The 23,655-nt window shown below is 39.2% G+C and overlaps 1 protein-coding gene across 3 annotated transcripts in view; it reads left to right on the top strand.

The window, feature by feature from the left end:
* The window catches only part of LOC149165862 (CAAX amino terminal protease family protein), a 372,684-nt gene that overhangs the window by 330,467 nt on the left and 18,562 nt on the right, over nt 1–23,655 (top strand). The gene's annotated exons all lie outside the window — the stretch shown is intronic.

Below are 23,655 nucleotides of genomic sequence, written 5' to 3' on the forward strand. Positions count from 1 at the left end.
AGCATGCAAGCAAACAACTGAAAGCAAACACTACTCCTACTCCTACACTAACAGTGCATGGGCCTGATCACGTGAAGTGATACTTCAAATGCAGCCACCGACGCATTGGTAAACCCATGTTGGTGAAGGCTTGGTCTGTGAATAAGCCAGTTGTGCAACCAACAAAAAAGAAAGATATAACAATGAAGACAACCACACTTTGTGTTTCAAAGTGCCCATGGGACATAAGTGAGTGCAAGTGCATGACGAGCAGTTTGTGGACTTATCATGGTGCTGGGTGACACTACGTGCAACTTTGCAGCACAAGCACAGTGTTGACTATGACATGCAAGCAAATGAAAGAAACAAAGATAACTTGCATCGCGCACGAGTGCTTGCAATGTAAGACTCCTCAAATGCATGGGAAATGAGATCGTGCAATTCGAGTGGAGGAAGTGTGATCTGTGAGTGAGATGGATCTTTAATGCATACAGATGAGTGATGAGGAGCCTTGGGTGATTGAACAATTTCATGATCAGAAGTGACAGAAGTGAGACTAACCCCAAGAGAGCTAGGACCTGACATAACCATCAGCTCGGGCTGAAGTGCCTTGACGGTCTTGGGTGTTTCAACTTCATCATCAGATAGATTATCATAAACCGGTGGCTTTGAAAGATCAACTACGATAGAGTCATGGTCATGATAAAAAATGGAAGTAAATTGATCACAACTGCCACAATCAGAAAAATCAATGAATTCTTCGACATCCTCATGATCAGATACCTCAAACAGAGGGGTAGATGAAAAGTGAACAAACTCGTCCTCTGTATCTCTGGAAACGACAGATGAAGGATTAAGTGGATCTTTAATGAGTAACTTATCCTCTCCGTTGTTGAATGATGGACCAACATTTGGTGAGTCCTATGAGTGATCAACAATGGGTGCATCCGTGGATGAAGACACACATGAAAAATCTTGGATGGCAGGTTCACCAAAGAGGTTAGGAAAGAACAGAGGGGGCTCAGATGCAAAGGAGTCATCCTTCGCCGAGTGTTGATGCTCAAGCTCCCACTCATACTCTTCATGAATGACAGCACATGTTGGTTGTGCAACACCAACTTTGTCAATGGGTTGTTCCTCGTTCACAACAAGTGAAGAGTCTGGAATGGATGAACACAAGACAACATCATTTGAAGGAACACCCAAGTGCGAAGACGGAGGTCGAAGAAAAGAATGCATATGAGAACTTGAAGGACTCACAACCAAATCTACGCGAAAATTGAGTGAAGTGATGTTGGGAGAGTGTGAAAGATGAACAGGTGTGTGAGTATGCTCTTCAGCATCACTTGGCAGTGGTGGAGTTGTTGAATGAGAGGGAGGCGGACAGTCAGTTGAGATGGTGTCCGCATCCACATGAGATTGCACAGCTCCATCAATGAAGAATGTTGAGCGAGGCTTGATTTCAAGCTTTCTCTTGGGATGGGCAGATTTCTTAAGGCAATACTCGAACTGGTCCCAAAGATAAGAAAATTTCATCTGGCTCCTCGAAGCTTGAAACTGCAAGTCACGGAAGCGCTGCCAAAAATCAATAACTGATTCATGCGAAGCCCTCCGTTGTTGTAACAATTTCCGGTCAAGATGGTCTGGATCAAAATGATAGAACATGTCTTCAATGAGATCACAGAAGTGCTCAAATGAGTGCACGGTGTCAGCTGGTAGGCTGAGCACCCAACAAAATGGAGATTTGCGAAGTGTGTATGCAAGCAGCAAACCGACCTGTTCGTCAGAAAACTCATCTTCCTCATGAAGCATGGAAAGAAAGTTATGTAAGTGCTCAGGCCAGGCCACTTCGCCTTCACCATCATACGTGTGAGTGGACAAGAGATTGAAAAGCTTCCCCATGATGGAGACATCTTCACGATTCGAAAAACACCACGGGGGAAGAAGAGTGCAAGACTCCATGAAAGATGTGCAAAGGTTCTGTTGTCGCACAGAATGTCTAGGCACCGCAACAACGGCTCAAATCGGGGGCTATCACCGTGATCCACAATCTCTCTGTTTAAGTTGTCTCCCTATAGCAGGCTAAGGGGGGTAGACCCTACGAAAATGGAATGAAGGAGAACTAGTTGGAAACTAGCCAGTTCGGGAGACACAGTGAAGCGACCAAGTACTTGATTTAGATTTAGCAAGATTTATAGGATTTGATTAGATTTTAAGCAATTGATGCCAGTGCCTTATGGAGTCAACTATCTTGCTAGGAAATTTAGGACCAAGTAATTGATTTGCAACTGCTGCTTGGATGAATGACTATCTTATATGAAGTGCAGATCCTAAAGTTAATATGAGATGCAAGAATCTTGGTTAATTTTAGTTAAATGCCTATCTAAGTTTTAACCCTTCGATCCTTTCTATATTGAGCCTGATTTCATAGTAATTGGTAGAAAGAAGATAAGGTGAAGCACACTAAGGTGTGATTAACGATACCTCTCCTAAAAATCTAACATACCCAGTGCCTCCAGCGCTGCAGAGAGCTGTGGCTCTGACGACTGCAAGGTCACCGTTTTAAGTACTATTGAAAGTAGGCTTCTCAAGCAAAGATGGATGGATACCTATCTCTCTATCGATCAAGCTTATGCTTGGAAGTAAATTTTATTGATGCAAAACTAACTTATATGCAAATGCACCAGACGATGAGAAGAAGTTAGGCCCGAGGATTAGAAACACTTGTGTTGCAAAAACCCTTAATCACCAAAATAAAATGTTTGCTTTATTGGATGAAGACTTAAAAATAAACCACAAGCTTATTTCAAATCTTTTTGATACAATTATAGCTCAAAGAGAACAATAACTTCTTTGCAATCAATGTCAATAGATGCTCAAAAAATACGCAGTTTATGAAACAAAAGATATGCATTTTATCACAATTCCATGACAGAGTACTTAATTTTCAGAAATTAGTTTTTAGGACAGCAATAAAAAAAACTTTATGACAGCAACAATATGACAATGAAAACAGTAAGCTATCAATGATATCTTTATGCCAAAAATTTACTGAAAAGTTTCCAAACTTGCCCACATGAATTATAAAAAAAAATTCAGCCTATTATGAAGTGATTTCCAAAATTATGTCAGATCTGATATATTTATTACAACCAACAATTAATACATGAGATAAGCCTAAACGATGAATTCCCAACTCAAGAAATTAATTCCTTAATGTATTAGACAACTTAGGGATTGATTTTAGGCTAACCCACATGAAATTTTGCCACAGTTATATTTCAGACTTCAGAAACAGAATGATTTAGAGATAACAGTCACCCAAAATGTAGATCTAGGCCAAATTTTTGATACACATCAAACATAAATGACTTATTAATGTATTTTGCAATTTGTTTAGTTATTTTCAAACCACTTAGATGTATTTTTCACCACTATTAGAAAGGTATATGACTGCTGTAGCAAACAGTGAGAAAAATATGGTTTAGAGATCAAACCCTTAGGCCGTAGGCCTTGAAGATCATTTGCCTAAGTTGCCAAAAAAATTTCAATACTTGAAACACAAATTCTTATCAATTTTTTTGCAAAAACCCACCAATGATTAGCTTTAGAAAATCAAATATTCAAATCAGAAATGGAGCAAGGGGAATCTAGGGCCAATGAGAGCTAGCACTAGGCCCAATAGAACTAGCATTGGGCTAGGAGAAGGTAGATTTCGGCTTAGGAGCCCCAAAACTTGAAATCCTTGTTCTGAAAAAAAATATTTTGCTTCAGATTTTCAGATTTATTGCAAAATCTTTAATGGTTGGCCTTGCAAAAGTATTTGGGACAAGATATTGCCCTCCACGGCATAGATCTGTCTCAAAATCCCCAGATCTACTTGAAAAAATCTCAGATCTATCAGAATTTTCACAAAATATTTAAAGGATTTTGAAATTTTAGAGAGGTACTAGCCCAAAAACACCCTGCAGAAAAAAAGATTATCGTTAGATAAATCTTGAAGCTTTATACGAAGTAGGCTTTTCAGAAAATATGTGTTGAGAGTTGGCTGGTCGAACCGAGGACTATCCCCAGACGCTCAATGAGACACTGAGACATCCTCTGCAAACACTAGATCAACCATCAAATCAAGTAGAGAAATAGAACAACAATAAAATTATGAAGAAACAGAGATATCTGCTACTTCAATCAAAATTAAAAATGTTACCCTAGATCCATCAAACTGAATAAGATACCTATATTCAGATTATTCTAAGAGAGCTATTGATAGATAGCTTTCACATAATATTAAGTAGAACACCTGTATCATAATCGACTTGGGTTGTACACCCCAAGTACACTTTCAACTCGTTGGCCAAACGAGGAGCGATATTCCTGACAAGTCCAACTTGTGGGTATGGTGCCAACTGGGGTATACTCTGCAAAGACTAGACAGGGGAGCAACAGTCTCTGACCCTTTGAAGATAGGGGAGCAACATCTTCAACCCTATGGGTAACAGGTAGGGGTCATACTCTATTGTCCAAAGTTCCTTCAACCCCAAGATCCTTCTATCTCAATTGCGGACCCTAGGAGCTCAGACAGGGAGGAAGAGTTGACTTAGTGTCCTCAATCAACGCTGCTCTCATCATACTCAAATCTGGTATCAGATTGTCTCAATCGTGGTGTTTCCTATTCATACAGGACATCAAATCAAATATCATGTCAAAACATAAATAATCATATTAATAACAAAAGGATACCATAATCATCCTCTCTCTCAAGGAGGTGCCAACCACAAGCTTGAGCTTGTTTCGAACAGCCGCACTGTCTCAATGGATGAGAGTATCTCGTATCCAACTATAAAAATGATATTTTCTGCCAATCGGATCTCACTCTATGTCATCACAATGTATCCATGTCATATCCAGATCATGATCAGACAACTCTCTAAGGAGCTTCTTCATCTTGCCTCACAGCTAGCCATGCTAGCAACATCGTACTCATCCTCAATCGTACTATGGACCTCTCATCCAAGATATCATGGCAAATCTCATACTAAAGCAACATCCAAATGTGCTTAACAATAATCTCTATCAACAACAATACATCCATGCAGTCACATATCATAGGAGAACTATCTCAACCTCAAAAATAGAATATCTCATGCAGATATTTCAAAGGATGCTCGGTGGTGTGAAAATTCAATTGCCTGAATCACCACTGCAACAATTGATTAAGTTCCTTCTATTTGTTAATCGTTGAACAAATTATCTACTGTTTCCTACAATAAACACCAAAACTAATACACTGTAGTCTCCACCAATTAAATTATACGCGGAAACAAGAAACTGAGCAAGAAGGAAATACACAACACATTACACCGTTGGTTTTGGACAAATGACCCCGGAAAAACCCAATGTGGGAAAACTGGTGCAGTAGCTGAGGGTTTTATTATTAAGCAGTAGTTTTTTGAATACAATCTCTAGATGCCTTACTGGCTATCCAGTATAGAGAATATCACTGACAAAAGAATAGTGAGAAGTACCTCACACTATCACCGACGATTCCGACTGATCCAGCCACAGAATGGATTTTCCCTTGCTGCCTCTTCGTCAGCCCATCGTCATGGCATCTAGGGACAACGTCACTCCCTCTGTTGATCGATTTTCTTCCCAGGAACTTCGATTTCCACCTCTCGGTCTCACACCCCGACTTCCGGCTTCAGAAATCGATTCCTCCAGCAAAAATACAGACCTCCTCAAGGCTCTGCGCTACCTCTGCGTCAGCCTACGCTAGCTAGCTTAGCCTCTGCGCTGCATCTCCCGGATCTCTCTCTGCTTCCTCTACTTAGTATTCCCGGATCAAGAGAAATATCCAACCAGAACTATCCATGCTCTTCACTACAAAAGATCACTTCGAATTCTCTTCCTGACAACTACTGTGCTTCAGAAATTCAATCTTCTAATCTCCACTCAATGTGTCTTCCAAATGCCCATCAAGCCTCTTCTTATAATCCTTCTATTAAGAAGCAATGACCCAAATTAGATGCTAATCAATGGCTCAGATTATTTTGGCTTGATCCTCGTCTTCTTCTAAAAGTTTCACTCACAGTTAGATTAATACCCTTCAATTATTTTAATTTCCTAAGTTTAGACTTAGGCACCCTTTAAAAATAATTAATTATTTTAATGAAAGTGTCTCTGGCTGGAATTTCCGAAAACGATTTCTGGGTATTGTGGAATACATGTATCCAAGATTCCCTGCAAATTTTGAGACTTAGAGCACATCTGATGCTACTAGAAATCAATAGGTGGTAACTCTATGTGATTGAAACAGCTCACTCATGAATTTATTCAATTTTTTGCACATCATATATATATATATATATACAGATGGATGTTCAAAATGGAACATCAATGCTTCAATCAAGAGTCGGATGACATGTCAAGTTCAACATCTTTGAACTTCAAATCGGAGTATCCAAGGATTTGCATTTCCATTATTCAAAAACATTTTCAAATAGTTTTGCAATATGGAATTTCTTTCTCAAATTTCAGAAATCAATTCATCATTCCATGATACTTCATTTCGAGTTTCAAAAGTTATCTCCCTCTGACTTAGATCATCAAAGGCTCATCACTTGTCAAGAGTAGACCTTCAGGATATAAAACCAAAGCCATAATCAAAATCAAAGCCATGCCTTGGAACTCATCATCCTGACTTCATCAAATAACTGTCAAATATAGACATATCTAGATCAGGGAGCTTGCTTCATGCAATGCTCTTAAGCATAATGCCTTGCTAAGCCAACATAATCAACCTTACATAAATCAATGTTGTACCATCACATCAACAAAGTTAGCTTATCAAAATTTAGAAGTTGGATCACAACTGTTATCAAAGTCATTGTTGAAATTTGGTACCGGAGGACAGGTGGTTCCCTAAGGCTTTGATCTTTGGCCTAGGGAAAAGCGTCCAAAAGAATTTAATTTTTCTCTTAAAGTGACTTTATAATTTTTATAAAGTCAAATCTAATTTAAAAGTGACTTTAAGTGATAAAGTTACTAAAGTCTAATTTTAAAGTGACTTTAATAAAGTCAATGTAAAATTAGAAAGGAAAAGTGACTTTGGAAATAAATGACTAAGTCGGTCTTTATTAAAGTGGGGTGAATTAAAAAAATAGAAAGTGAGATTTAAATGAGCATTTAATCTCAGCCCTAGATCTCAATCTATTTCAGCCATCGGATTTAGGGATTATCCAAAAATCACTTAGGGTTAGATTAAGGGAGGAAAAGGAGGAAAAGGTCATTCATTCTTTCATGATCAGATTGAGAGGAGAGGAAGAGAGCAAGGGAGATTTCTGGACAATGAGGAGAAGGAGTTTCAGCAAGTCCATACAGCAGAATTTCAACAGCGAAGTTTCAGCAACAGAGTTTCAGCAAGGCTGAGTTTCAGCAAGTCTGTACATCGGAGTTTCAGCAGGGCGGAGTTTCAGCAAGGCTGAGATTCAGCAAGTCTGTACAGTGGAGTTTCAGCAAGGCTGAGTTTTAGCAAGTCTGTACAACAGAGTTTCAGCAAGGCAGAGTTTCAGCAAGGCTGAGTTTCAGCAAGTCTGTACAGCGGAGTTTCAGCAAGGCGGAGTTTCAGCAAGGCGGAGTTTCAGCAAGGCTGAGATAAGTTGTAAAAGTTTGCTTGCTGATTTTTGCTGAATATTTCTCTTACTGTAAAAAGCATTTTCCAGAAATAAAAGAAGCTTTCGAACTGGTTTTCCCCAAGAGTTGTAGGGGGTTTTTCCAGGGTCACCTTGACCAAAAATCATTGTGTTTAAATGTGTTGAATGGTTGTTTGTATGTGCTGATATTTATTTCTACATTTTCCAGCATTCTGTAAAATTTCCAGAATTTGTGTTTTTAGCGAAATTTATTTTCCAGTTGTTGAATGTATGGATATGGGAAAGGGCATTTAACTATTTTGGAGAAATAAGGTGAAACTGAAAACCGGGGTGGGAAATGAGAAATTTTTACAGTCATCAACATCACAATATCAATTCTTTCAACCAGGAGATAGGTGGAGCTCATATCAAATCATGACTTCATTTATTATCATGCCAACAAGATGTAGTCAAACATGCAATGTCAATCCAAACTTCATTAGGGTATTTTCCTAATCATAGCATAAGTCATTTCTGTGTCTCTGGCTGGAATTTCCGAAAACGATTTCTGGGTATTGTGGAATACATGTATCCAAGATTCCCTGCAAATTTTGAGACTTAGAGCACATCCGATGCTACTAGAAATCAATAGGTGGTAACTCTATGTGATTGAAGCAGCTCACTCATGAATTTATTCAATTTTTTGCACATCATCTATATATATATATATATATATATACAGATGATGTTCAAAACGGAACATCAATGCTTCAATCAAGAGTCGGATGACATGTCAAGTTCAACAACATCTTTGAACTTCAAATCGGAGTATCCAAGGATTTGCATTTCCATTATTCAAAAACATTTTCAAATAGTTTTGCAATATGGAATTTCTTTCTCAAATTTCAGAAATCAATTCATCATTCCATGATACTTCATTTCGAGTTTCAAAAGTTATCTCCCGCTGATTTAGATCATCAGAGGCTCATCACCTGTCAAGAGTAGACCTTCAAGATATAAAACCAAAGCCATAATCAAAATCAAAGCCATGCCTTGGAACTCATCATCCTGACTTCATCAGATAACTGTCAAATATAGACATATCTAGATCAGGGAGCTTGCTTCATGCAATTCTCTTAAGCATAATGCCTTGCTAAGCCAACATAATCAACCTTACATAAATCAATGTTGTACCATCACATCAACAAAGTTAGCTTATCAAAGTTTAGAAGTTGGATCACAACCGTTATCAAAGTCATTGTTGAAATTTGGTACCGAAGGCAGGTGGTTCCCTAAGGCTTTGATCTTTGGCCTAGGGAAAAGTGTCGAAAAGAATTTAATTTTTCTCCTAAAGTGACTTTATAATTTTTATAAAGTCAAATCTAATTTAAAAGTGACTTTAAGTGATAAAGTTACTAAAGTCTAATTTTAAAGTGACTTTAATAAAGTCAATGTAAAATTAGAAAGGAAAAGTGACTTTGGAAATAAATGACTAAGTGGGTCTTTATTAAAGTGGGGTGAATTAAAAAACAGAAAGTGAGATTTAAATGAGCATTTAATCTCAGCCCTAGATCTCAATGTATTTCAACCATCGGATTTAGGGATTACCCAAAAGTCACTTAGGGTTAGATTAAGGGAGGAAAAGGAGGAAAAGGTCATTCATTCTTTCATGAGCAGATTGAGAGAAGGAGAGGAAGAGAGCAAGGGAGATTTCTGGACAGTGAGGAGAAGGAGTTTCAGCAAGTCCATACAGCAGAGTTTCAGCAGCGGAGTTTCAGCAAGGCTGAGTTTCAGCAAGTCTGTACAGCGGAGTTTCAGCAGGGCGGAGTTTCAGCAAGGCTGAGTTTCAGCAAGTCTGTACAGCGGAGTTTCAGCAAGGCTGAGTTTTAGCAAGTCTGTACAGCAGAGTTTCAGCAGGGCGGAGTTTCAGCAAGGCTGAGTTTCAGCAAGTCTGTACAGCGGAGTTTCAACAAGGTGGAGTTTCAGCAAGGCGGAGTTTCAGCAAGGCTGAGATAAGTTGTAAAAGTTTGCTTGTTGATTTTTGCTAAATATTTCTCTTACTGTAAAAAGCATTTTCCAGAAATAAAAGAAGCGTTCGAACTGGTTTTCCCCAAGAGTTGTAGGGGGTTTTTCCAGGGTCACCTTGACCAAAAATCACTGTGTTTAAATGTGTTGAATGGCTGTTTGTATGTGCTGATATTTATTTCTGCGTTTTCCAGCATTCTGTAAAATTTCCAGAATTTGTGTTTTCAACGAAATTTATTTTCCAGTTGTTTAATGTATGGATATGGGAAAGGGCATTTAACTATTTTGGAGAAATAAGGTGAAACTGAAAACTGGGGTGGGAAATGAGAAATTTTTACAGTCATCAGCATCACAGTATCAATTCTTTCAACCAAGAGACAGGTGGAGCTCATATCAAATCTTGACTTCATTTATTATCATGCCAACAAGATGTAGTCAAACATGCAATGTCAATCCAAACTTCATTAGGGCATTTTCCTAATCATAGCATAAGTCATTTCTGTCGCTAGGTGCAAATGCATACACCAAGGATGAGTCATGCAGGTTTCAATTTCATTTTGAATCACAACTATTATTACCTCAACCATTGTGCTAGGAACAAGGAGGCCAATTTCCGAATACCCACATAAGTCATTGTGCCCACATAACATTGACATCAGGGCAAATCAACAATCGTTAGATCAAATCATTAGACATCAGGTCAAGTCCAACTTTTCTCTCGTAGAGAGATCTGTAGTCAAAGCATATCTCACTCATTAATTCAAAGTTATTGTCAAGCATCATGACAACACACTGTTCATCTATTTAAATCATGCCAAACTCTTGTAGCACAAACATAGTGACATGTCATATGTATGTCCTGGTCACCAGCAAACACAAGTTCAGTCTGCATGTTCATGCTATAGAAAACATTCAAGCTTTTACTGCTTCCAGATCTTGTTATTTGCAACATATGTGTGGAACTGGCATCTTCTAGGTGACCATCTGATTTCATGCACAATACTTCATTTTATGTGATCAACAATTTAACCCAACAACTTCAGAAATCATATTATAGTGGCAGAATATGTTAGAGACACCTTGATTCAGAGTTCAGACAGCTTCAGAAAGCTTTAGATGATGGTTAACTGTAGTTAAACCCCTCGACGCTCCCTTCAGGTTAGCATGGGAGCGTCTTTAGCTGCCTGGATGCTACCTGGGCCTTAGCATGTGTGTGTCCAGGGACGAGATTTCCCAATTTAGTCTCTGCGACGGAGCAATAACCCTAATTTCTGTAGAAGCTTCATATCTGAGACTTTGTTGCAAATCAATTATGTCAGATGCACACAAATCATACTTCAATAGTACAAAATAGAAATAGTAATAAGAGTAAGAATCTTGAGAAGAGATTCTCCCTTTGACTGGGAATCTATTTCATTCATCTTCATTGGCTGGGAATTGACTAGGAGGCCAATTTCTGAATACCCACATAAGTCATTGTGCCCACATAGCATTGACATCAGGGCAAATCAACAATCATTAGATCAAATCATTAGACATTAGGTTAAGTCCAAATTTGCTATTGTAGAGAGATCTATAGTCAAAGAATATCTCAATCATTAATTCAAAGTTATTGTCAAGCATCATGACAACACATTGTTCATCTATATCAATCAGAAATCATGCCAAACTCTTGTAGCACAAACATAGTGACATGTCATATGTATGTCTCGGTCACTTGCAAACACAAGTTCAGTCTGCATGTTCATGTTATGGAAAACATTCAAGCTTCTACTGCTTCCAAATCTTGTTATCTGCAACATATCTATGGAATTGAAATCTTCCAGGTGACCATCTGATTTCATGCACAATACTTCATTTTATGTGATCAACAATTTAACCCAACAACTTCAGAAATCATATTACAATGGCAGAATATGTCAGAGACAACTTGATTCAGAGTTTAGACAGCTTCAAAAAGCTTTAGATGATGGTTAACTGTAGTCAAACCCATGGACCCTCCCTTCAGGTTAGCATGAGAGCGTCTTTAGTTGCCTGGACGCTACCTGGGCCTTAGCATGCGTGCATCCAAGGATGAGATCTCCCAGTTCAGTGCTTGCAATGGAGCAGTAACCCTAATTTTTGTACAAGCTTCAGATCTGAGACTTTGTTGTAGATCAATTATGTCAGATGCACATAAATCATACTTCAACAGTACAAAATGCAAATAGTAATAAGAGTAAGAATCTTGAGAAGAGATTCTCCCTTTGACTGGGAATCTACTTCATTCATCTTCATTCATGTCATCAACCTGTCTCTACTAGAGTCAAGGAACAGCAGATCTATTAGATCATAAACATATCTCTATCATGGCTATCAACATCATGGCATCAATATTTAAACTCAAAGCAGCATATAGATGCAACATAATATCTCAAAGATTATGAGCACTTTCTATCAAGTCACTTCATCAAGTTAGGACATCCAATTTAACCATATGCCATCAAGACAAGACCACAGGTAGTAAGAGATCTAGAATATCAATCTCATAGTTATATCTCTAACATCAAGGTTACAATGCTTATCATGATCAATAAGATCAAGTAAGGTTATTCAATAAAACTTTACCAAAACAATGAGAGTGTTAATCTCTCTTTCCATATGCTTTCATCATGCTTATCACAAGCATTATCAATAGACTCATGTATAGGAGTCAATGAGTTATCCTTCTATATGAAATCCATCATGACAAGTATCAAGAGTATTATTTACTAGAGTCAAGGTGCTAGCCTTCCTTATAGGATCAAGATATCCAATAGATAGATGTTAGCCAAGCATCAAGTATATCAATGTATCAACACTAGATAACATCATAGAATTCAAGAAGATCAAAATGTTCAACACCAGGTGCATCATTTCATCATAGGAAACATAGGTCCAAGTCACATTCATATGCATGTATGAGCTATCAAAGAAAGAGACATTCTCATCATACCTTAGGTTTTACCTAGCCATCAATGTTATTGCTGAAATACAACATACCATGCATACCTTGTGGTATTCAAATACCTGTGCACCTTCTCATAGGCAGCTTGTAGTGCTTGTCACCTTTTCATCAAGTACGTCTTTGCCTCTTTCCAGATCTAGCTTTTCTTTCCTGCATCTCAAATGATCCTCAAGAGGGATCCACTTATCATATATCATCAAGGAGGTTAGAAATATCCATATATTCAAATACATATGCAGGAAGTATAAGCAATAAACATAATCATCAAATCCATAGGTCTAAACAAAAGTAAGAGGCATCATAAGTCAAGTAATACTTATCTTCAATGAGAGGTGATCCTCTCCATCTTGAACCAATCTTCAAGAGCTATCAATGTCCATGGTCCATATACCAATGTTTCCTTCAATTATCCAACTAGGTCTGCTAGGGATTATCCCATCTAGGGCTTCATCAAATCTTTGTCAAGTGCTTGAGCATCTTCACATTGACCATATAGGTTCCATATCTCATATTGTTTCCATAAACCAGGGTTTTCTCTCCAACACTTATAGAATCCATCAAATCCTAATATTCAAGTTGCCTAGGGTTTTCTTCAAACCCTAGAATTTGTTTAGGTCTCCACCATCCTCTTCTTGCTTCCATCTAAGGTGTCATCATCGGGGTGATCTCCATGGATTTTCTTCAGTCCAACTCTGATACCATGTTAATTTTACATAGGGCTACATTGTTCTTTGCTTTGATAATTGCATTTCGTCATTAATACATTAAATTCACCCCATATCGTCATTACATTATTTAGATCTACACCATATTTATCAACATATGCAATTATATAGAAAGAACAACATCATCATCATCAATGCAGCAAAACATAAAGGAACAATAGAAGAAAAGCATTCACACATAGAGACACCAGGATTGGTCCGAGACCAGGGCAAAACCCACTATGGGGAAAACCCTTGCAAATCTTCTTCTTCTTAGATCGTCATCAATTGATTCAGCAAAACTGTCTCTAAAACCTTGGACGCTCCCATAAGCTTTTTTGCCAACATCTAGGGCTTTCTAGACGCTGTCTCCACCATTGTGTGCCAAAGTCCAGGGACTAAAATGCCCAGTTCTGTGCCAGCATCCAGGAATCAGAAAACCCTAGATTAGTGCGAGCTTCACCCCTGAGATTTCAGACCCTTGCGCAAACTTTCCTTGGACAAACCTGTGCGAAGAAAGACAATAAGAGAAGAGAAGATGGCTTGATCAATGTCCAAATGAGCTTGAGGTCTCTTCTATTTATAGGCTTTCATGAGGGTCCACTTGGGGTTGAGGCTGACCTGTCCAATTTAACATGTGTTTAGGGCTGACCTAACTCAATATACATGAGTGAATAAATAAATTCAAAAACCAACTTTCGCTTGTCCAAATAAGGTGATCTTTAGGTTGATTTTGGTCCTCTCGAAAAGAGGAATATATGCAATCATTATCTCGGGCATTTGAGCTGTCCAAGGTGGAATTTGACCTTAATTGCAAAAATTAACATGACATAAACTTCGAAGAAAGTGAAGCCATATCAATGGAAAATTCTCCAAACCTTTCGAAGGTCAAGCATTATTTGAATACATGGAAAGGGATCGAAGGAATCAAGGGATTTTTATGAAATCAGTGAAATATCCCCTCATTCGCTATATAGCGGGATTGGAGACATCAAAGAGATATATGATAAGCTGGTAGAGCTATTCTCTAAAGATGCAATAAGAAAGGTCATATCACTTAGATCTGATATACACAAATTGAAGGTATCAAAGGATGAAGGGATATCTTCATAAGATCTCAACTGCAAGATCTGGGAGAGATGATTTCAGATAAGGAAATTATCTCTTTGCACTAACCGATGAACAAGATGAAAAATGTCTATACAAGGCTATCCCATTCAACAACTTGTGGTTTCTATGCAAGATAGAGGAAGACAAGTTGAGGGCAAAAGGTATTCAGACATTTGTCGAAAAGAAAGAAGAACATAGCTAAGAATCAATGCTATGAGCAGTACAGGAAAGATTGTCCTAAGCTTAAGAAGGGTAATAAAGGGGAAGATAGGGAAGAAGTCCATTAGAAGTAAGAGCTCGTGACATCACCATAGGAACTATGAAGGATGTATGATAATCAACTATGAAGGATATAGCTCTTGGGAACCTCATTGTAAACTTAAGGAAAGGAAGAAGTCATCCAGAACAAGGCTCATCATACATCAAAGGTAACATCCGCTGGATAGGGATATGCAACATCCTCAAGATTTTCTGATGGAATCTTCATTGGAAGGTTCATCGATGTAGAGAGGAATCAAGTGTTTCATTAGTAATTCCAACGTGTGGAATTCATGGGATGATGGAATGATGACATAAGAGATGAAGCAGATCAAGGGGTTGAAGCTCTTTTCAATCAAAGAAACTGCTAAAAGAAGCCTAGATGACCTAAAGGTAAATGAGGTATGTATGCTTGTATTCAATATTATAAAGTCATGTTGTATGGTTGCAGGTAACATGGATCACGGTTCGTATTGATTTCTAGTAGCATCAGATGTGCTCTAAGTCTCAAAATTTGCAGCGAGGCCTAGACACATGCATTCTCCAATACCCATAAGTCGTTTTGGGAAATTCCACTCGGAGACAATTTTATTAAAATAATTAATTATTTTTAATGGGACCCTAAGTCTAAACTTAGGAAATTAAAATAATTGAAGGGTATTAATCTAACTGTGGGTAAAACTTCCAGAAGAAGACGAGGATCAAGCCAAAATGATTGAAGCCATTGATTACAAGTTAATCTGGGCCGTTGGTTGTCCAACAGAAAGATATAAGAAGAGGCTTAAGGGGCACTTGGAGAACACATTGAGTAGAGTTCAGAAGATCGAATTTCTGAAGTAGAGCAGCTACCTATGAGAAATTCAAAGTGATCTTTTGTAGTGAGGGGCAGGGATAGTTTTGGTTGGAGATTTCTCCTGATGCGGGAATACTCAACAGAGGAGGCAGAGAGAGATCTGGGAGAGGCAACGCAGAGCTAGAAGAGGCTGATGTAGGGCCACGTAGAGCCTTGAGGAGGTCCGAAAATTTGCTAGAGGAATCGATTTCAAAGCCGAAAAGTCGGGGTGTGAGACCGAGAGGTAAAAATCGAAGTTCCTGGGCAGCAAATCGGTCAACAGAAGGGGTGACGCATTCCCTAGAGGCTTTGACGCTGGGTTGATGCAGTGACAGCGCAGAGGCAGCCAGGGGTCGTTCATTTAGTGGCTAGATCAGTCAGATCTCTAGTGATAGTGTGAGGTATTCTCACTTATCTCTCTGTCAATGATATTCTCTGTACTAGATAACCAGGAGGGCATCCAAAGATTGTATTCATAAATTACTACTGCATAATAATAAAACCGCTCAGCGGTTGCACCGGTTTTCCCACACTGGCTTTTTCCAGGGACATTTGTCCAAAAATAACTGTGTAGATGTGTTGTGTATTTCTTTCTTGTTCAGTTTCTTCTTTCCACATTTTATTTAAATGGTGAAGGTTGCAGTGTATTAGTTTCGGTGTTTACTATAGGAAATAGTAAATAATGTTGTTCAATAATTAACAAATAGAGGAAACATAATCAATTGCTACAATAGAAATTTGTGCATCCAAATTTTCATAGCTCGATCTTGAAAAGCATGATCAAAGGAAAGGAATCTTCTCCTATGAAAGGTTGACGGAAGGCATGGGTCACACTAGATGAAATCAACATAATATGTCCTCATATGAAGTATGAGGTGGTTGACTACAATTGAGGAACTCTGATTGAAAGTTCGTGGGAATGAAATGTGTGAAGAATGTTAGTTTTTTGTAGCATCAGATGTGTTCTAGTCACAAAATTTGGTGGAGAGGCTAGAATACATGTATTCTCCAAAACCCAGAAATCGTTTCTGGAAATTCCACCTAGAGACTACTTAATTAAAATAATTAATATTTTTGTTAATGGTTCCTAAGTCTTAACTTAGGAACACTGATTAATTAAAGGGTATTAATTAAGTCATGGTGAGAGTCTTCTAGAGGAATATATGGATCGAGTTCTATTTAATCTTAGCCATCGATTATGTTTTAATCTTGGTCGTTGATGTCTCAATGAGAGATTATAAGAAGAAATTCGATGGGGGTTGGAGAACATACTTGAGACACCAGAAATTCGATTTTGTTGGGAAATCGATCTCTAGAGTAGCTGCATTTAGTTGTCGAAGATGATTCAGTGAGATCGAAGCAGTGAGAGAGAGGTAGGGATAGTAAGGTCGGAGGGAGATTTTCTAGACCAGTGAGTGCATAGCAGAGAGGCAGTGAGTGCCACAGAGAGGAAATGCGGAGCAAAGAGGCAGTGCAGTGCTTCAGATGGGAATCCGTATTTTGCTGGGGAGAAGCAGTGATTCAATGTCGAAAGCCGGAGTGGGAGCTCAGAGGCCAGGAGAATCGATCTTCCTGACAGCAGCTGATGAGTTAGCAAGAGAGATGCTGGTTCGAGTTGTGGGATGCAGCACTACGTAGGGTAACGCAGGGATTGCGCAGAGGCAGCAGAGAGCAACTCATCTTGAGCCAAGGTCAGTGTTGGATCGCCAGCGAGAGTGAGATTTTTCTCACTAGACTTTATGTCTGTCATTTGACTGTATGGATTGCTAGATTTGAGCATCCATAGTTTCTTACTCAGATTTACTACTGCATAATAATAAAACCCTCAGTTGCTATATCGATTTTCCCAAGTTGGGTTTTTCCGAGGACACTGCTCCAAAAGTAACTTGTACTTGTGTGTATGTGCATCTATTCTTCCAACATTATTGTTCTTCCGCGGTATTATATTTGTGAAGGCTGCAGTGTATTAGTTTCGATATTTAGCGTATGATGTAGTAAATAATTTGTTTAGTTCAGTTAACAAATAGAAGAAACTTAATCAGTTGCTGCAGTAGGATTCCAAGTTTCACAATTTACACATGGTATCAGAGCACAAATCGTAAGCCAGAGAGCTCAGTAGCAGAAGGGAAGAAGAATTTTGAATCTCTGCAAAAGCAGTGGTTTGAAACCCTGAGAGGCAGCGCAGTTCTTGTCTAGGAGGGTCGATTTTTTTGAGGAAAAATTTATTTCTCTGAGAGAGTCGACAGAAAATAATTTTTCCAAATCAAAGATTACCAGAGGTAGAGGGAGTAGCAGTATTTTCCTTGCAGAGCAGATCTTCAACTAAGGACGCAGTTATTTTGCAGCAGCTTGCTAGTGCAAAATTGCGTCAGGAGGAAGGAAGAGCACACATTGAGGGAATTCTTTCCTTAGGGAACTTCTAGCCCAGAAGTTCGATTTTTCCTAGCAGAGCAACAATAGTTGTGAGCAAATTTGCACACTCCAGTAGGAAGTGTGTAGAGCCAGTCAGCAGTTATGCAGAGGAGAAGAGGAGTTCGACATTTCTGCAAAGATTGCATCAGTAGGGTTGAGAGATCAGAATCGATTGGAGGGAGCCTCCAACTATGTGATCTGGAAGGCAAGAATTTCCTATCTTCTAGATGAATATGATCTCAAAACCTACATCGATAGCGTGGTAGTTGTACCCGCAGATGCAGATCCGCTGAAGGCCTACAAGGAGATGGCGAAGGCAAAGAGGTTGATTCTCGATGGGGTTCGAGATCATGTGGTGTCTCACATAGCTGGCAAAGATATTGCCCGACAGATGTGGGAGGCTCTTGCTACGCTATACGAAGGATCTTCTGAGCCATAGAAGATGTATTCTTGAGGAGAAGCTGAGATGCACAAGGATGCAGAAAGGGGAGCACATAGACCCCTTCCTCACTAGGCTTCAAGATATCCGAGACTAGCTGTTTGCAATAAGGTCAGTGTCCCAACCTACAGAATTGGTGCGGTTAGATCTCAACAGCGTTTTCGAAGAATGGCAGGTCTTCATCTAGAGTATTTTGGGTAGAGAAAAGTTTATATATTAGGATTGAATGTGGGTTGATTTGCAGCAAGAGGAGATGAGGCGAGATTTGGTGAAGACCACCATCAGTGGCACCAACAACAACAGTGGGACGAAGCAAGTGAAGGAAGAATAGAATGTGGCCCTCACATCATAGGGGCAACAAGAGCAACGTAGGAGGAAGAAGGACATTTTCAAGGTGAAATGATTTAGGTGTGGTGAGCTTGGCCACTACAACACTCAATGTCCTCTCATAAAGAAAGACAAAGAGGAGAAGCAGGATCAACAGGCTACTTTCGTAGAGATTGACAGGTTGTTCTCTAGATTGGAGGAAGAGTTTGCCATGATCACCGATATACCTCCAGGAGTGAAGTGGGGTGATTTGGTTTTGTAGCCCCAGAGAGCTATAAGATGGTAGGATTCTTGAGAAGGTCCACCTCATGAATCAATACCTTGCTACAGGAGCCAATAGCATGCAGTAGCAGGATGGATCAGTGGTAGATGGTACAGTTAGATACCAGAGTGATAGATGCAGTCAAATATTGTGCGGTGCAGTGTAGTGTTGGTAACAATGCAGTTAGCACAAAGCAGAGTCAACAACAACGTAGAGGTTTCAGTGACAACGCAAAGACTAGCAACAGTCAGAGACTTAGGAGACAAATGCATCATACTGATCACAATTGATACAGTATTTTGGACGTTTTTTAGTTGTAATTGCAGCGACAACAGATAGAGAGGGAGTTCCAGTGTAGATGCAGTGTTGGCAACAGTTCAGCAAGGCCAGCAGCAGCACAGATGCAATGTTTATCAGAGTTGCGTAGTAGTTGGTGGGCAGTAGCAGCCAGACATCAGCGTCGTGAAAAGAGGTGGTGCAGTGACAGGGTGTTCTTCAGTAGGTTGCAGCGCTAGAACACATTCCTTGCTAAGAGGGAGTGTTATTTTTTTGTAGCATCAGATGTGTTCAAGCCATGAAATTTGGTGGAGAAGCTAGAATACATGTATTCTCCAAAACCTAGAAATTGTTTCTGGAAATTCCACCTAGAGACGACTTAATTAAAATAATTAATCTTTTTTTAATGGTTCCTAAGTCTAAACCTAGGAAAACTGATGAATTAAAGGGTATTAATTAAGTCAAGGTGAGAATCTTCTAGAAGAAAACATGGATCAAGGTCTAGTTAATCTTAGCCATCAATTATGTTTTAATCTTGGTTGTTGATGTCTCAACGAGAGATTATAAGAAGAAATTCGATGGGGGTTAGAGAACACACTTGAGACACCATAAAATTGGATTTTGCTGGGAAATCGATCTCTAGAGTAGCAGCGTTCAGTTGCCGGAGGTGATTTAGTGAGATCGAAGCAATGAGAGAGGGACAGGGATAGTAAGGCCGGAGGGAGATTTTCCAATTCGGTTAGTGCATAGCGGAGAGGCAGTGAGTGCCATAGAGAGGCAACGTAGTGCTTCAGAGGGGAATCTGTATTTTGTTGGGGAAAAGCAGTGATTCAGTGCCAAAAGCTAGAATTGGAGCTCGGAGGTCAGGAGAATCGATCTTCTAGACAACCGCTAATCAGTGAGTGAGAGAGACATTGGTTCGAGTTGTGGGACGCAGCACTATGTAGGTTGACGCAGGGATTGTGTAGAGGCAACAAGAGCAGCTCATCTTGAGCCAAGGTCAGCGTCAGATCGCCAGTGGGAGTGATATTTTTCTCACTAGGCTTTCTGTCAATCATTTCTCTGTATGGTTTGCTAGATTTGAGCATCCATAGTTTTGTACTTAGATTTACTACTACATAATAATAAAACCCTCAACTGTTGCACTGGTTTTCCCAAGTTGGGTTTTTCTCGGGAGATTGGTCCAAAAATAACTATGTACGTGTGTGTGTGTGCATCTATTCTTCCGACATTATTTTTCTTCTGCAATATTATATTTGTGAAGGTAGTAGTGTATTAGTTTCGATATTTAGCATAGGATGCAGTAAATAATTTGTTTAGTTCATTTAACAAATAGAAGAAACTTAATCAATTGCTACAGTAGGATTCTGGGTTTCGGAATTTTCTCAAAGAAAGGAAGGAAGAGATTGTGAGATATGCAACCATGGTAAAAGAAATCAACATCCGGAACACCAAGAAGATTTGACTAGGAAATCTCCCAGAAAGATATGAAGACTTTGATGGAAGTCTGAAAATGATGGAGACCCTTGACAATGGATATCTTTGGGAGATATGTCAACATGTATGCAGGGTGCTGATGCAAACTGGACGATGTCATGATGAAAGACCATCACAAAGGTAATTTTGATTTAAGTGTTCATTTCTTATTTTTGAATAAATATCTGGATGGGCTTATGTAGGAGTACCAAAGGAAGAACTGTGGATGTCTTCCCATAGGACCATGTAGAAGGATGTAAGATCCTTCCGAAGGAAATGGTATGAAGAAGTTTGAATGACATGAAGCAAGGCCAGATGTAGACTGATGAATCAGTTTTTGATGAAAAGAATGATGACATGACTGACTCATGAATGAAAGTGATGGATGGCCTGTGCCCTATGAAGAAGTCCCAAAAGATGAAGACTCTGTGACGAAGAAATTCGTGACATCAAAGGAAGGAGTTCTTCAAGCAGCTGGTTATGAAGAACTGGTGTAGGTCCCTAATTAAGAAGGGGCCTAGAAATGAGTTTCTTACTTGGAAGAAACTTGGAAATTCCTAAAGCCAAGAGGGAGCTTAGGTACATTCCTTCCATAGGATTGAGTACATTCCTTTATTGGAATTGATATGTCCTCCCTAATTAAGAGGGAGGGATAGACACATCATTCTGGTATTCACCTAGGAAGACAGAATGGAGGATTGGGTAATCATCTGGTATCCGATACTCTTTGAGGATAAGATAGGGAATCCAAGATAAGAGTATTCGTGGACCGATATTCTTTGAGGACTAGCTATCCAAGATAAGAATAGTCCAAAGAAGGTCATACTCGGTGAACACCTGGGTGGAGTATGTACCTTGAGAGACAATGATTAGGGTGTCTCTAGATCATTGGTCTCGCTAGCATTGTGCTCTGATCTAGTGGAGAGATAGAGTTGTTAGTCAAGGCCTTGCTATGTGACAATGTTGGTTGATATGATTATATACAGATGGGTTACCAATCCAATTTGTCTTATGAGAAATTCTTCAGATTGAGAACAACCAAGTACCATTATGAATACCTCCCTAGTTCAAAACTCCCTAGTTCAAAGCGAGTGTTGAAAAATGTAACTAGGTTTGGTCTTCATAATGATATGTAATTGTGACTTTTGTAAATGATGAAAAGAAGAAAATATAATTATTATGCCTTGCTTCATGGGTTTCATGAGCAAGAGGTTTTATTTTAGATGGCTTCCATTGAGAGCCTTTAGGATTTGTCATAAAAGTCATATAGAGTCAACGTCATGTATGAAGAATGTATATGAGTCAATAGGATTGTCAAATAGCCCTCCAACAACAAGCACAAGTCCTCCTCTTCATGTCAGCTTCGAGATGGAGTAACAAAACATGTCGGCTCACGTATTTGAGGACACACCAGTTCGAGACCGCAGGTTGTCTTATTTATAGGACAACCACTATAAATATGTGTGAAGGATCCTTGCATTAGCACAGTGCATAAATTCGGAGGTCTCTGAGATTTTTTGGATAGCAAATATAGAGTTTGGATAAGAGAAACAAAGGAGGTCGGACTAGGGTGTGGATATGAGTAGAAGGAGCTCGGACTAGGAGAAGGAAGTGGAGATTGGGTGCTGTCAAGGGAATTCAGATCCCTCTGAAGTTCAGATCACGTGGCCGGTGGCAGTGAAAAGGAATAGGAGACAAATTCAGATATCATCACATTCAAGAAGTTCAAATGAATTTCGGAAGGGAGATGAAGGGACAACGAGGTGTAACCACAGAAATCACAGTGCAAAACAAACTCTCGACATAATCTCTTGGTGTAATTTGTGTCTCATAGCATCACAGTACTATTGCAAGAAAGAAGGTCTCGGTGCTATCAACAGTGACTATGGTTCAATGGTATGACTTCAGACTTCAGTGCTACTGGAGAAGGAGAAGTTTGGCATCCTTGTTAAGCTCAGTGATCACAGTTCGATGTCATCACATATGGTGCAAGATCTAAAGTAGAAGGAACTGAGAAAGAGTTAACCAGAAGGTGGAAGAGGGCTTGTGCCTTGGTTTTGGAGTGGCTAATAGGTCAAGGATCTTGGTCTTGGTATTCGTCAATTGGAATCTCTATAAGAAGAATTTGTGCAGGTTTTCTTCTCAAAGAGTGAGAGGTTTTGGCCCTCGTTGATAGCCTACATTCTGTGTCTCTTGTCTATTTATGTGCATGCATTGGTTGTTGTTTGATGAAGAAGAACAGTAATAACTTAAGTAAATAAGATCCTAATCTAAAGAAGAAAAAGTCCTCACAAGAAGTTACTAATTAAGGAGAAATCACCTATCTATTGGTGCCCTAGATTTTTCAACAGTGTCCCCGCTGATTGAGGACACTAAGCTATGCTCTTCCCCCCTTGTTTGAGCTCACAAGGAGAGGAGTTGAGCCAGAGAGCTCCTGGGGTTGAGGGATCTTTGGACAATGTTGAGAAATCTATAGGGCAATAGTTAGGATGATTTCTCTTTTCGTGATAACTGCTTGTGATGTCTTTTACTTTTTCTTACTTATTAGCTTCTTCAGTTATTATTATGTTTGTGTATCATCAAACAACTACCAAAACAAGAAGAACATTAGTAGACAAGAACACAAAATGTAGGCTACAAGCCAGGGCCAAAACCTCTCCACTTGAGAGGAAAACCCGCAAATCTCTTGTCTTCTTATATATTCTTCAATTAACAAAATTAAAGACCTCTAGACCAAGACTAATTCCCTCCAAGACCAATTCCAACCCTTTCGCGTGATGTGCTTCTTTAGTCCAGGTAAAACCCAGTCAAATCTCTTCTAGTAGCACAACTTTGACCCCCAGCTTAAGAATTTCGGCCTTTACTGCAAATATCAAATTTTCGGCTTTCCCAACAGCAGTTACTACCACACATGTGAGCTTATTCTGGCCTCCCAAGG

This window comes from Pinus tabuliformis, chromosome 5_1, assembly GCF_031772625.1.
Source record: "Pinus tabuliformis cultivar Carrire ecotype Pingquan chromosome 5_1, CPIR1, whole genome shotgun sequence".
In the NCBI taxonomy this organism is placed as follows: Eukaryota; Viridiplantae; Streptophyta; class Pinopsida; order Pinales; family Pinaceae; genus Pinus; species Pinus tabuliformis.